We start from the raw sequence: 14,423 nt of genomic DNA on the forward strand, positions 1-14,423 counted from the left end.
AAAAGCAACATATTACCCATAACACAATAAAATGACTGTAATGTTGACTCTTAAGTGCACTGCAAACATTGCTGTACGTGAAAACTTTTCAAGCACTTCACCTGAAAAGAAAGCTTGTGCACTTTGTGTGCACTGATCATTTTGTCTGTATGACCTCTCATTTCAAGGCCTCTTAATATTTCAGGCACTGTCTCTTTACCTCCTATGAATTAAAACACCAAGGAACGAAATACTGTCCTTATAGACTGAAATTACACTCTTGCGCCTCATACAATATGCAGATTTGCGAGTAATTGTTAAATATGCCCTGCAGTGCTGGATTAAAAATAGGACTGTATCATTGTCATTTCAAAAATATTCTCTATATTGCATAGTACTGGGAACAGGGGCTAAATCCCCTCTTCACCACCAAACTTTCCACATGAATAGTTAAATGTGTGCCCCTCTGGTTGGAACTTAACGAAGATGAGAGAGAGAGGGTAATCACGTGAGGTCTTTTAAAATTGTTGCTAATTTGAAATATTTTTTTTCTTGCATAGTATATGCACTGCATTTGTAAATAAAACTCCCAGAGATTTATCTTAAATTATATTTCAGTGATTGGACAACCAATTAGTGAAACACTCTCATGATCATATTTAACATTTTATCATCTTTATCATAATTTGTAGCAAAAACAAAAATGATTTCCATTTTATAAATAAATCCCGTAATGTCACCCCTTCTACAACAATATCATCTTCATCACCTCTAGCAAATCTCAATTGTCACAACAATAACAACAGCATTCCTCCTCTCTCAGTTCTCACCGTGTTTATTTCATGTGCAAATAATCATCAACATAAAACAGCAGTTATAGCAGTGATAGCACTCCTTTCACTGGATGAATGTAGTGTATATAGGCTACACACCAGATCCTGCAGTCACTAGTCAGTCATTCCACAAAGGGCCTTGGTTCGTCTGAGAGTGAGAGAGAAATCTGATCCCATGTCAGTGTATTCCAGTGGATCAGCGTGTATCTAGCAGAGATCAGCCCGAGGCTGCTCGGAGGTGGCCTGCCAGCTGCCTCTGTCCCAACCAGACAGCCAACAGCTTCCAATCACATGTCAGCAATATGGGAACTGCAGCTTCTGTCCGGTGGGCCCGTGACATGTGTTAGCCCATGGCATGTGAATGTATAATGTAGCATCCACCTCCCGGTGGCAGAATGTGAGCCCAGAGAAAACATTTTTTATTTTATTTTTTAAGAATGAATTACGGAAAGCTAATTCTTTTTTTCAGTTATCTTAATTGTCAAGGTAGTGCTTTATGTTGTGATGGCATGGCAGTTACACTGAATGTTTCATACACGTTTGTTTGTTTGTTTGTTTGTCTGTCTGTCTGTCTGTCTGTCTGTCTGTCTGTCTGTCTGTCTGTCTGTCTATCTAGTATCTATCCAGCTACAGATATATATTGCATATACGTATATATATATATATATATATATATATATATATATATACAGTATACACACACACACACACACACACACACACACACACACACACACACACACACACACACACACACACACACACACACACACACACACAGTAAATACGTATATTTGTGTGTGTGTGTGTGTGTGTGTGTCTGAATGCGTGTGGGACTGTGTACACACATACATTGCTCTCCCCAGAAATCTATGGATGAGTGGTTTCCACATAAGCTCCTGATCACTTCTGTAAGTGCTTCCTGTCACCTTCAGTGGTGTAATGATCATGAAAATTGTGACCTTGATCTATGGAAAGCCATAATGTGACTGAATGGCCTCCTCCCACATACTTCTCCCTGGCTCCGAGCATGGAGGCACGCCAAAGGAGGGCTCCGAGGAAGATTGTTCAGTGGTAATAAAAAAGCCAGTAGTTTGGGCCGTAATGGTCCAGGCATTCCTCCTCTCAAACCCCATTTGGCTAAATCTTCAGTGTGTGGATGTAAATTAGAATCTGGAGGATGTTGACAATTGTCCTCGGGCGCTGGTTGGATTTTATTGTCAACCCCTCCGCCACCCCCAATCTGTGCCTCCCCCCAAAAACAAAAAAACAAACAAACATATGAGTGAATACAAAACTGTATCATCTGAGAGAATATTTCATCTCTACTTCTGTGCTTTTTTTGTTTCAGTTTTAGATTGCTAAAAATTATATTAATTATACTGTAATGATGCTGTTGTGTCCAAATTGGTTTTGGACGTTATGCATTGGTTTGGTGTAGGTTTACTGCTCTCTGCTATACTGCTGTCATCAGAATTATGATTATCAATAGGAGAATGGTAATCTAAGGCATATAACAGATAGACATATATAATATTACCCATATACCATAAACAAAACTCTGTCCAAATAGAGCTTACAACATTTTATTGATACAACGTTGTGAATCTAACATCAATGAGCTTTGAAATGTACGACAATAAAGGCATGTTCGACCAAATGGTAACTTTTTCAGCATCCTGTTTTAATTTCGAGGATATTGTTCTGCTTCAAGTAAGAAAATTAAAAGGAGGGGGGAAAAGAATCTGCCATGGTGCTGCTTGAAATCTCATCTAGTCTGGAAAATCTGGTTTGCGCAACATTGTTTATGATCGCACCCTTGCCAGCTTTTCATATTTAAACGAGCAAAGGTTTAATTACCAAATGATGACAGTGTCATATGGTGCCATGATGGCACGGGGCGTCTAATGAATGCAGAGGAGCGAGGGAAGCGTGCGCGACACTGAGTGACAGTGGGATGCACGGATCAAAACAGGAGGAGAAAAAAAAAACTCAACAACACAGAGACAGTAAAACATCTGTAATTTGCAATTCACTAATGTTCAATGGTTGCTCATGGATTAAGAATTTTTAAACTGTTGTCTGGCAGATGGAGAAGAGATGAGGGAGGGAGGGAGGGATGTGTGGGTGGGTGGGTGGTGCAGGAGCGGAGGGTGGGGTTGTTGGTGATGGTGGTGCTTCTAAGCATCATATCTGTTAACCCCTTAAGCCCCCTATTCTTCATCGTACGACAAATAGCTCATAACACGTCACATCGCAACTTGTTTCGACCTCGTAGATCAGCTATTTTCACTTTTTGAAACACTTAACCTATAATGAGATGCCCAAGTAGGGATGCCAGGTTGAAGGTGGCTAAGCTGTATTTCAAGGGAACCCAAATGCATTCACCCCCCCAGGAAAAAGAAAAGGCACTGTAGATCTGCATTTCCATTAAAGAGGAGATTCTCCCATTTTTCCGAGGCTTATTTAAACTCGCCCGGGACAGCTTGTAGATTGTGGGGAGTTTTGTTTGCGAGGCTCGCTCTATTCATCTCGATATAATCAGGAAGACAGTTCGGAGCTCCGGACCTGGTTCTGTTCACACATCAGAGTTAATTTCGCTCCGCTGTTGATGTGCGCTGAAATATTGCACTGTGGTAATATCAGTTAGTAGGCCGCCAAAAGATGTACATGCTTAACCAGGCATGAAACCTCACTGAATTACACCATATTTATACTTATCTCAGATCAGTGCTTTTGTCATTACATTTTTGGTCGGGTTGCCTGTCTTGTTTTTTTTTTATGGATCTGTTTAATGACGCACTGTGTAATGGTATAACAATGTATAGGCCAGTGCCATTGTCACATTTTACTCAGCAACGTCAATAAATAACCACAGCAGCCTTCAACCTTCATATGAACTCAGAAAACCCCGCTCTTCTCCCGGAATCATCATCATTTTCCACTGTCAGGATGTGTGTGGACTCTTCAGTCGGTGCACCTCCACCAATATGTGGAGAACCTTTTGACAGTGGCCATACAGGGGGCTTCCTGCATGCTCAGCCCACCTAAACAGTGGACTGTGGAGAGCTCACCCTTTCATTAGTAATTAAGTGCTGTTGTCATGCTGTGACGTAATGAGTTTACCCTGGCCATCCGTCCTGTGACACTGGAATCACTCAGGAGAGTGCTCCTCCCAGTAAATCACTGACACACACTGAGCTATCACTGGGTAACAACCATGTACTGTAGTAGCCACTTTACCCATTAACCACTTTCCAACCTGGCGTCCCTATTTTAGGCTTGTCATTATAGGCAAAAATGTTAAAAAGATTTTTTTCCAAAATGTTCAGAAATAGCTAAAAGAGCTGAACTACAAGCTCACAACATGTTGTGGTGCGACACATTGTGAGGTTCTAGATAGCTATTTTTGCTATTCATTGCACAACCAAGTACATAGGGCCCAAGTGGTTAAAAGTAAAACATATTCTTTTATTCATGCTTTTGCTATCTGGCAAACCTGCCCTCCCTGTATCTCGTGTGCCAGAATGTATTTGCGTTGCTTCATTAGTTGTGTCTCTGCAGCAATGTCACCAAGAGAAATTCCTGTACCTTTTATTGTAGAAAAAAACTTGCTCAGTCTTTCCTCTCACAGCTCAAAGCATGAGGTTTAAAACCCCCCTCTGACGATTTTTCATTGCTGCTTGTTTCTGGGTGGTCCTTATTGAGTTACGCCACGAGGCACACTGTTGTCACTTTGATATTGTTTCAAAGAAAAGAGCTGAGTCCCTTGTTTTCCGTGCCTGCTGAATGCACATCGAGGCAGACACATGTCGGAGCAGTTGTTGCCTGCGATATAGCGCGGGGCCCTCTTGACTGTACAGGTCTCCCATGGCTCTCTCTCCCATGGCCCGCCAAAACATCTGTCACGGTAGATGCCATTTTCCTCTGTGGTCAGAGCGTCAGGTGAAGGTGCTGCCTGCTAGCCTCGTGACATGGTACACATGGGTACCTCCAACAACAGTGCTCATTAACAGGCAAATGGAGCAGGCGTCCCAGCAAATTGAGCAGCATTTCGCCAGGATCAGCCCCTGCCAGATTGTTCCGATAGCCAACGTGACATCACCAAGCGCCAGCCTCCTTTGCCCCCCCCCCCCCCCCACCACCCCAGCCCCCAAAACACCCCCCACCGCTCCCAACATCCAAAAAGAAAAAAAATTAACATCCCTAATCATCTGCCAGGCTAAACATTATTCTTCATGATTCAGACCAGCCATGCTTGCCTTCCTCTACCCAGCATCTCTCCTCTCTCTGGGCCAAATGCAGCCAGCCTTGGACTGATTGCTCAGCCTTTTGTGCCCTTCATTTGTGAGAATGGCAAATCGATTCTAAAATCATCACCCATGAGCAGCTCTTATGCAGAGCCGGGGTGTGTGTGTGTGAGTGTTGCAGATATAAAATGGAAATCAGGAAAACAGAAAAGTCCCAGACACCCCCCTCCACCCCCCGCCCCGAATGCTGCCTCCTATGAGGGAAGCCACAAATAAATGCTATCTTACAAACGGATGCTCCCGAGTTAACGTTATGAATATTCCACTTTTAGATCATTTTGAATTTAATATCCTTATGGCCCAAATGTCTAAGACTCACTACCTTTCCTTCCCATTTGAAGTGAGGATTATTTTTTCAGTGTCAGACTATATTGTGTCCTACGTCTTTTTACTCCCAGCCAGTGAAAAACTATTTCACATAACTAAGAAAATATTTATAAACAATGAACCAATGAGAAAGAACAATGGGAGAACAGAATGGAAGCTTGGCATATTTAATTAATTACTCCATATTAGAATGTTTGTTTACAATAAATGAACTGCTACAAGAGGTCTGATGTTAATTAATTTAAAGTGTACTTCCCCCCGCACTCCCCACAATATGTTGACGACTGCTACTGAGGTGCTTTCATGGCAGGTAAGCCTATGTCTCATTGGATTTCCATCAATGGCTCTGAGGTGTGTATGGAACAAAGTCTTGCCACACAGATTAGAGAGAGTGTTAACATGATTGCTTATTAATAATGCCAATTAGCAGTCATGGCGACATAAAGGGAAGAGCAGACCAGTTGATTGTGATGTGTGCACTGGAGATTCTCTAAAGCAGTGGTTCCCAAACTTGTGACTGGCACGAACAAGCTGCGAGCTTGTATATCTGCTATCTTTGAATAGCCAACGCTAAAATCTAAAATTACACAGATGTTTTCCTGGTTTTAATGCGTTCTGGAGGCCAGTGGTTGGTCAATTCAAGTTGACCAAGTTATGTTTTGGGTTTTTATCTCAAAACCATTTTTTTGTAGTTGTGTGCCAGACATTAGCTATCTATATAATTGTCTGGCTAGACTAACAAATGAAAGACGCTCTGCAAAAATATCGCCAAAGACTTCCGCAGAGTGTCCCAGCCATATGACGACGAAATATGAATTTCGCTTTGGCCCTGCTTTAAGGGTCTTTAGGTACAGCGGCTTGACCCGTTCGATCATATTTCTCATCAAGATAATACTTCTTCCAACCTCAAAGGCTCGGAAAACAAGACCACAAAATGTGTTTAGATTTATCAACAGTTCCATTTAGAGATAAACTCTCAACTGACATAATATACCGTCCTCAAACCCAGTTGTATTTTTAGATTCTGCAGCATCTTGGAAAAAGAGTAAGAAGTGCTTATCCATGTGTCCTGTTGACTGTTTTTGTTGCCACTTTATCAGTGTGTCTGGCAGCGGAGGCACAAGGCTGCACACACAGTATAACGGGAGTCTCTGGAGGTCTCGCTCGGACAATGATGTATTTAAGCCCCTCCAGAGGTCAGATGGACTCTGTCCAGCACATCACCTGCAATCAATAGTGTTGGTAAACCAGGCACAACTGACCAGACATGGAGGGCCCTCTTCTAAACACACTGTGAGCGAACCGCATGGCCCATTGCACAGCTAAAACTGGGAGAGGAATGGCTTGACGCGCTGCTACTTTAGTACTGGCAAGTGAGAGAGAGAGCACTTATTTGTGTTGGGATCCATGGAGTGGACTATGGGAAATCATTGCAGAACAGCCCCAAATGGTTGGCTGAAGGTGCTATAGGAGGAGGAACAAGTGGAGGAAGTATAGTAAATCATGAAGAATATGGTTTGTTATTCCTGAGTATGATATTGTACAATACCTGCAATATCCGTATACTGGCAGTCACGGGTCAATTTTCACACTCAATGTTAACCACATGAACCCTAGCGTCCCTATTCTGGGCATGTCATAATAGGTGAACATTATTAACAAGAGATTTGGTGTAGAGGGAAAAAGGAGGGAGGCAAGAATAGACCCCTGTGGGCAAGAAGAATATAGGGTTTAATTGGTTAAATCAATGCTCATTTTACTCTATAGCTTTTGCACAAATTCTATTGTGACGCAACGTCTGACTGCCGAGATTGGCACTGTGTGCAAGACTTTGAAAAACTGTGCCGAATTCAATGAATGGGCCTGCGAACTTGAGCCCAAAAAACAACGAAAGCAGAGGAGAGCCGGGGTGTCAACGGCAAGTGGGTTTTTTGAAGAATTGGCAGAGTCATTTAGGCAGCACCTCACATCCTTCACAAACAAATGAAGCCCCCAGTGCTTCAAAGTGAGATTGATCTCCTTTGGAGACTTCATGCCGAACGCTGGGATTCTGAATATTGAGAAAGGTGCCTCTCGCCACGGCAACCCAGCAAAGCCCACCCTTCCCCCATCCCAACCCCCCCACCCCCCCCAGCCCATCGCGTTCTCTCCACTGAAGTGATGTAGAAAAAAGGACCCAGTGGAGTTTTCAACTTCATCAATATTCACTCATTCATCCTGAATCCTGGCAGCAGATTCTCGACTGTATTACTGGATGGATGTTCCCCTTTGTCACTGTGAGGGATGCCTGAAATGGAATTTTAAATTAGAATAGAACAATTCCCAATTTTTATGGACTCCGGTCACAGCCATATATATCACTTAATGATGGAAAACTTTTCAATTTGCTGCGTAGGTCTGTGGCACTACCCAGCCATTAAATAGGTCAGGGTTGACTGTACCCCGCACACCGAACTAACCCTTTGATGGAGACACAAAATTCTGTATTATTTTGATAAAACGGCTTATTTTGATTTGGCAAATCATGATAAATAACAAACAAAGGGAGAATCACATTTCAGTTGAATTCATTTTTTTCATTTTGATATAAGACTGTGAATGAGTTTGAAGTGTATCAGTGAATGACAAAATCATGGTTGTATCTGTTTTTAATAAAGATGTTTCTGGTAGGTTTAAAAGTCAGTGAACCCACTAAGTGAGTGGGAAATATCACCCTTCGTTGAACTGGTCACCCTCTCTCCCTCTCAATGACCCATACACACATGGGTCACAAAATCTGCACAAGCCTGTGAAAGAGAGGCAGCGGAGCTCTGTCTTTTATGCACTCCTGTCGATATCTTTGGAAATGTATTTATTTGAAGATTAGCATGACAAACTGCATTTGCAGTGTAATTGGATGAGAGCCCATATGTATACATCTCTATCGATGGTTCTCAACCTTAATCTCTGGACCACTTGAACAAGGACCCCCCTGCCCACAACAACAATACAGTATATTATAGTATACAAGCAGGCATAACACAGTTATTATTATTTTTCCGTTAATCTTAATTCTGGATTTATACTTAGTTGCAAGCTGTCCCAAAAATAGTTGATCTGCAAGCTCACAACTTGTACTGTAGATTGTCTTTTTTCGGTGTTCGACACTGCTCGCAACTTAGTATATCAAAGCTCTTAACTGTTATTATTTAATTTCAAGTTTCTTTTCCACCCCAAACTACGCCTATTAGTTCACATCTTTTCTTAAATGTTATGTTATTTAAACATATTTTCGATACATTTAACCATGGTACAATATACGGTATGTTTTAAAACGTTTTCCCCTGGACCACCTGCAATTATGCCATGGACCACTAGTGGTCTGTGGACCACTGGTTGAGAAACAGTGCTCTATATAAAACTGAGTCTTCCCACTCTGGGATTGGGGCTCTTGCCATTCATGCGTTACCACCATGCTTTGTGAGAAAATATCCCTTGTTTCGTAGAAAGAATCTTTTGTTTCAGCAGGTAACATTACCTGATCTGTATAGCCATGTGTTAATTTGAACTGATAGCCTGTGTTTAAATGCCTTATATGAAGGCAGATATAATACAAGGATTGTACAAGAGAAGATAACAGCGTTTCAGCAGATAATGAGAAATAACTGTCCATCCTTTTGCAAGGCTCAAATGGGGAGTTCCTTGAAACGTAATCCGAGCCCTGAAATCTAGATTAAATGCTCTTTTAATCACTGCGGCTTGAAACGTGAATTAATTACAAAGCTGTTACAAAGAGGGTATTTTGTCATAAAAATGTTAATTACCAGGGGGTTCTGACCTCCCTTTTGGCTTTGTGTATCCCCAGCTGAGGACAGGGGGTTTGTCCACTGTTGCCACTTAATGACGGTAATATTAAACACTCACAGAATGTTGTCGCGCTTTTGTCTTCATTCATATCAAAATGAAGTTCTTGGAGGCCCGCGTTTATCAATCACGGCGGGGCTCCAGCTGTTCCGCAAGTCTTTGGCCTGGCTTCAACAGCCGGGCTTACAAATTGTCTCTGAATAGCATTGAGCAAGGCCCCTTCAACCCCCTTTTGTCACTGTCTCCTGACAAATGCTCCTCCGCTGCGCGTCCCAGACGCACGCCTCCTTCCCACCTTCTGCTCTGTGCAATCAGATGGCCTGCTTTGCATTCTAGCATAGTTTGACAGGGCAGGCTGTAGGAGACGGGAGGGAGTATGATCTGCTTTTATCTCCTTGGTCTGCAATGTGAAATTACCCCAAATTTACCTAGATTAGATAGATGACTGCCACAAATGCCAATGATGTTATAGCCCCTTTGTTGTATGACGAATAGTGGAGATACAAAGCATCACAGTGCTGTGTGTTGTAGGCTTGTAGATCTGCTATTTTAAGTGATGTATTGCTTTGTTAAAATTCCGGTAAGTGTTAAATAGCTCTATATTACAACAGTAATCATTGCTATAGAGTTTGTGCGGTAACAGCTCTTTCTCTCCAGCTCTTTAGTATAGGCCTATAGAAAATCTCTTTTCAGGTTGGGATACCAATTTTATCCAATCAGGAAAGAGATAATTAAACCAAAAAACTATTCAGACAAAATTGGAAAAGGAGCATACAAATTGACGGTGAATTATCTTTGTGGAGTTCTTTCTCCTGATTGGATAAAATTGGTATCCTGACCTGAAATGTTCTTTTCTGTTAGTAAAGAGCTGGAGAGATGGGGAGACCCGTGTGACTGAACAAACACTCTACAGTAATGATTACTCTCGGAATACAGAGCTCTAACTTTTTAACAAAAAACTTAAAAAAAATGTTAAATATTGTTTGTATATATTTTCTGTAAATGCACGTAATCTGTGTGTATGTGTGTGTCTGTCCTGCACATAACTTGAACACCGCCTGACCGATTGACTTCAAAGTTGACGTGTGTATCGCCGAGGACCATTTTTGCCGAGTTGCAATTCACGTCAATAGGCTGTTCTCCAAGTACTATGATAATGAGTACTGCACTACATACTCCGACAACGGGAACAACGGGTACAAATATGGTTAAGCGAAGGGGCTTGCGTTCCCAGGTATCGCCCTAGTCGATTGCAATTGAAACAAGTGTAGCAGAGAGGCTCAGAGCCTCTGACTGAAGACCAAAATGCCTAATATCTCCCCTGGCCAAGAGGAATTCCTCTTTGGGTTAGTGGATAAGGTGTTTGGCTTCCCACCTGGGAGTCCTGGGTTTGATTCCCGGGCGCTACATTGGTGCAATGACCCTGCTCGGGTGTCATGGTGTGGTGGAGGTCAAAATGGGGGCGAGTGTAAGAGAGTGGCTCAGAGCCTTGCCTGAAGACCAAAAAGCGTAGTACCTCCCCCGGCCAAGAGGGATTCCTCTTTAGGCTAGTCAGTGGATAACTTGTTTGGCTTTAGTGTGCCTTCCCGCGCAGGGGACCCGGGTTCGACTCCTGGGCTCGATTCCTGGGCGTTACATTACATGAGTGTGAATAATCGCTTGCCATTTGGCCCCCATAATCCCTTCTGTTAGTGGAAAACTGCTTCCTCCTTTGTGCAGTGCTGTGATTCAATGCAGCTTGAATACAGTGAAATTATAACAATGGAGCCATTCAAGTTCCCTGTGTTTGACATTATGCATGTCTGGATTCCTCGATTCAGTGGGAAATGTAAGAGACAACAATGAAGCCTTCCTTTCGGGAGACAGACTAAATAAAGGAATTTGTGGGGGGAAATGTAAAAGAAATATTTATCAGACTCTTTTATGTTAAATAAAATAACTTAATCTATAACTTCTTTCAGAAATGTCAACACACTTGTATACTGGCTTCTTGTGCCCTAACCTGATTGACTGCCAGCAGTGATTCTACATGTTGGATTCTCTGTCAATCACAATAAAACTCTCAGGCCAACTGAGATTGACTAGCTCAGAGTACTGCTCATAGCAGTTTTTTTTCTTTTTTGTATTTTGTATTTAAATATTTAGCAACATGTACAGTACATTATATATACTGTACAGAAGTGCACCAGACTTAAAGGAGTAGTTCACCAAAAAAAATACTTATTTTCTGTGTATGGGGTGTGTATTATTCACAGACCGCATGAAGCCTTGAATTCAAGGAGAGTTTTTTGTTTTTGTCGCATTCCTAAGCCAATAATTTGATATGACCGCTGGAGAGACTTGCCGTGTCTCCATTGAGTCTTCTACCGGAGACATTAGCATCTTTCCGCCGGTCATCAAATTATTGGTTTAATAATGCTACAAAAACAAAATAATCTCCATGTATTCAAGGCTTCAGGGGTGTGTAATTGATAGAAAATAAGACATTCTTTGGGTGACCTACTCCTTTAACTATACAGGCAAATTTTCATCTGAAGTCTCTGGGCAGGGGCTATATTTACATACTATAAAACACAATACAACAGTAAGAAGAATACAATATAACAGGTAGTCAAATAGTTCCATCAATAAACAAAACTACGTGCGAGTTGTCAGTTACTGGTGCGTGCATGATTATAACAGAACAATCTGATTGGAAAAGATTGTTCTCCTGAATGCAAGCACACAGTCACCTCTCACTGAGGCTCTAGTCTCCCCACCTCTGAGTTTGAGGGTAGCCTTGGATCAATACCATTTTCGGATTTCTGATCCGGTCTGGAGCCGAAATAACTTAATGTCATCACGCGGCCGGAACATACGACCGGAACCCCCGGGCCGTGCACCTCCAAAATGATTCCCCTAGTTTAAAGTGTGTTTAATTTGGTGCAATCGTTTAGTTTCTTTTGGTATAATAATCGTTTGTTATGTCCATCTTTTATTCTAACTCGTAGCGCAACTAGGGAGACTAAACTAATTTCTTCAAATTACAGTATGTGGGGATCAAAAACAAAGCGACGCCAACCGGAACTCACCACCGGAACACGATTGTTTTTTTTTCCCTCCTTTTTTCTAAACCGGTTCACACGGCTCAGTTTTTGAATGAATACCAGGCTTTCCTCCGCGGTGGAAAGCCTGGTGACGCGAGGTTAGTTTGAGGGTGAGCACACATTGCTTTAGGGGTAGTGGCACAAGGTCATTCATAGTTTTATTCATCAGACAGAAAAATTATAACATTTTTAAAGGTGAACACATTATTTATTAAAATGATGTTATAACAGATCCCTTACGCTCCCTTACCCCATATCTTGGGCTTTAAACAACTGCCACAGCCCCATGCATGCTAGTATAGTTGTCTGGCATGAACATATAGCCCACTGACTATGACTTTATTTGGCATAACAGTCAGCCTTTTTCAAAGCATACCTTAGTTTGTTTGTTTTTCAAGGAATATGTTGTTTTCTATAAATTGTATTATTAATCCAAAGTTTTAAATTATGTTTTGAATCACCATGCTCTCATGGCAGGCCACAGCAATGTATCTTGGACGTGTAGTCCAGTAGCAGTTATCACAAAGAAACAAAGAGACGCTTTTTCCATTTGACTTTTTTCTTTTTTTGACAAAGCTACACAATTGTTGCATTTTAATAGAATAATGTATTTATGAACAGAATTCATACGTTCCTGACTTCTTAATGAAGTTTAGCCAACATTGACTCACTTAGCCAACATTGACTCTCTTATCCATGTGAGTTCAGTAACGTTTTCATGACTATGGAGAAAGCAGAGGAATCCTGTCCTCTGCTTCATGGAGAAATTGTAAACAAGCGCACTTTATGTTCAAAATATTACTACTGTCTTTGCTGGCACTTGGCATACCCAATGCTCCGGGCACACCTAAATCTAAACATTAGTCATTGTATTGGCTGCAGCTGTGTTGCTTACTATCCTGCCATCATGTTTTTACCCTTCTGAAGTTTTTAACCAAACTACAAAAACAAACTGCAAAATTATCTTAGGGTTTCATGCCCCTTTATTACACTATGATACTGAATCAAACTTTTTATGTTCACTATAAAACCATGTTCTAGCTGTCTGACTATTTTTATATATCTCTTAGCAGTAACTATTTTCATTGAACAACGAAAGGCTTGGTTTCAGTTGTTTTTGACCAATGGGTTCCCCCAAGAGTTTTGCTGCATCATGTTAAAAAAAAACAAAAACAAACAGGGGCATTGCCAGGAGATAAAAAATGGAATTGTCACAGGGGGGAATGAATGAATTGTTCAGTTTGTCTTTTGTAGCCATTTTCAGAGGAAATAATTAAGATAGATGGGCAGAAGAATTAGCTGTCCTCCAAGGTCAAATGCTGATTGCCTTATTACTCTATTATTTCTCTCTGGTGGAACTATTACCATTGACAGTCTTTCATGATATTTTTGTACATCCGCGCAAGGAGGGAGAGAGAGAGAGAGAGAGATACAAATTGATTGTTTGGCGGCCAGATCAGTCATAGTCATCTTCGGCAGATGGATTAATGGGTTTGATGGCTGTTGCAGGTTGAGGCAGAAAGACTGCGATGGAGACAAGAGAGATTGGTTTGAGCCCCTGGGAACTGAATCGATGTGAGCTGCATGTAAGGTTGCTTTGGCTTTGTTTAGACACAGTCAAATCCTCAGTTAATTTAGCCACTTAAGCCGTATTTCATACTTTGCCGTATGACTGTGTCTCGCAAAAAATGCCGATCTATAAGCTCACCATGCCTCGAGTTGCGTTGTGAGCTTGTAGATCACTTATTTTCTTATAATAAGTTATTATAACTTATAATAACTTATTTAAGTTTTCGATTTTCTTTTAGACAATTTCTGCCTATAATGACATGCCCAAAATACGGATGCCATGTTGAAAGTTGGTTAGAGATAAATGGACCCAAATGGACATGTAAAAAGGATCTATTTGAAGAAATATGCATGGTGGAGGACTTTACTATTACAAGTGATAGACTACCACGTTCACACTTCTCTGAGCTGATCTGTGTGTGTGTGTGTGTGTGTGTGTGTGTGTGTGTGTGTGTGTGTGTGTGTGTGTGTGTGTG

Source organism: Gymnoscopelus microlampas (assembly GCF_963454915.1).
Source record: "Gymnoscopelus microlampas genome assembly, chromosome: 14".
NCBI classification, from domain to species: domain Eukaryota; kingdom Metazoa; phylum Chordata; class Actinopteri; order Myctophiformes; family Myctophidae; genus Gymnoscopelus; species Gymnoscopelus microlampas.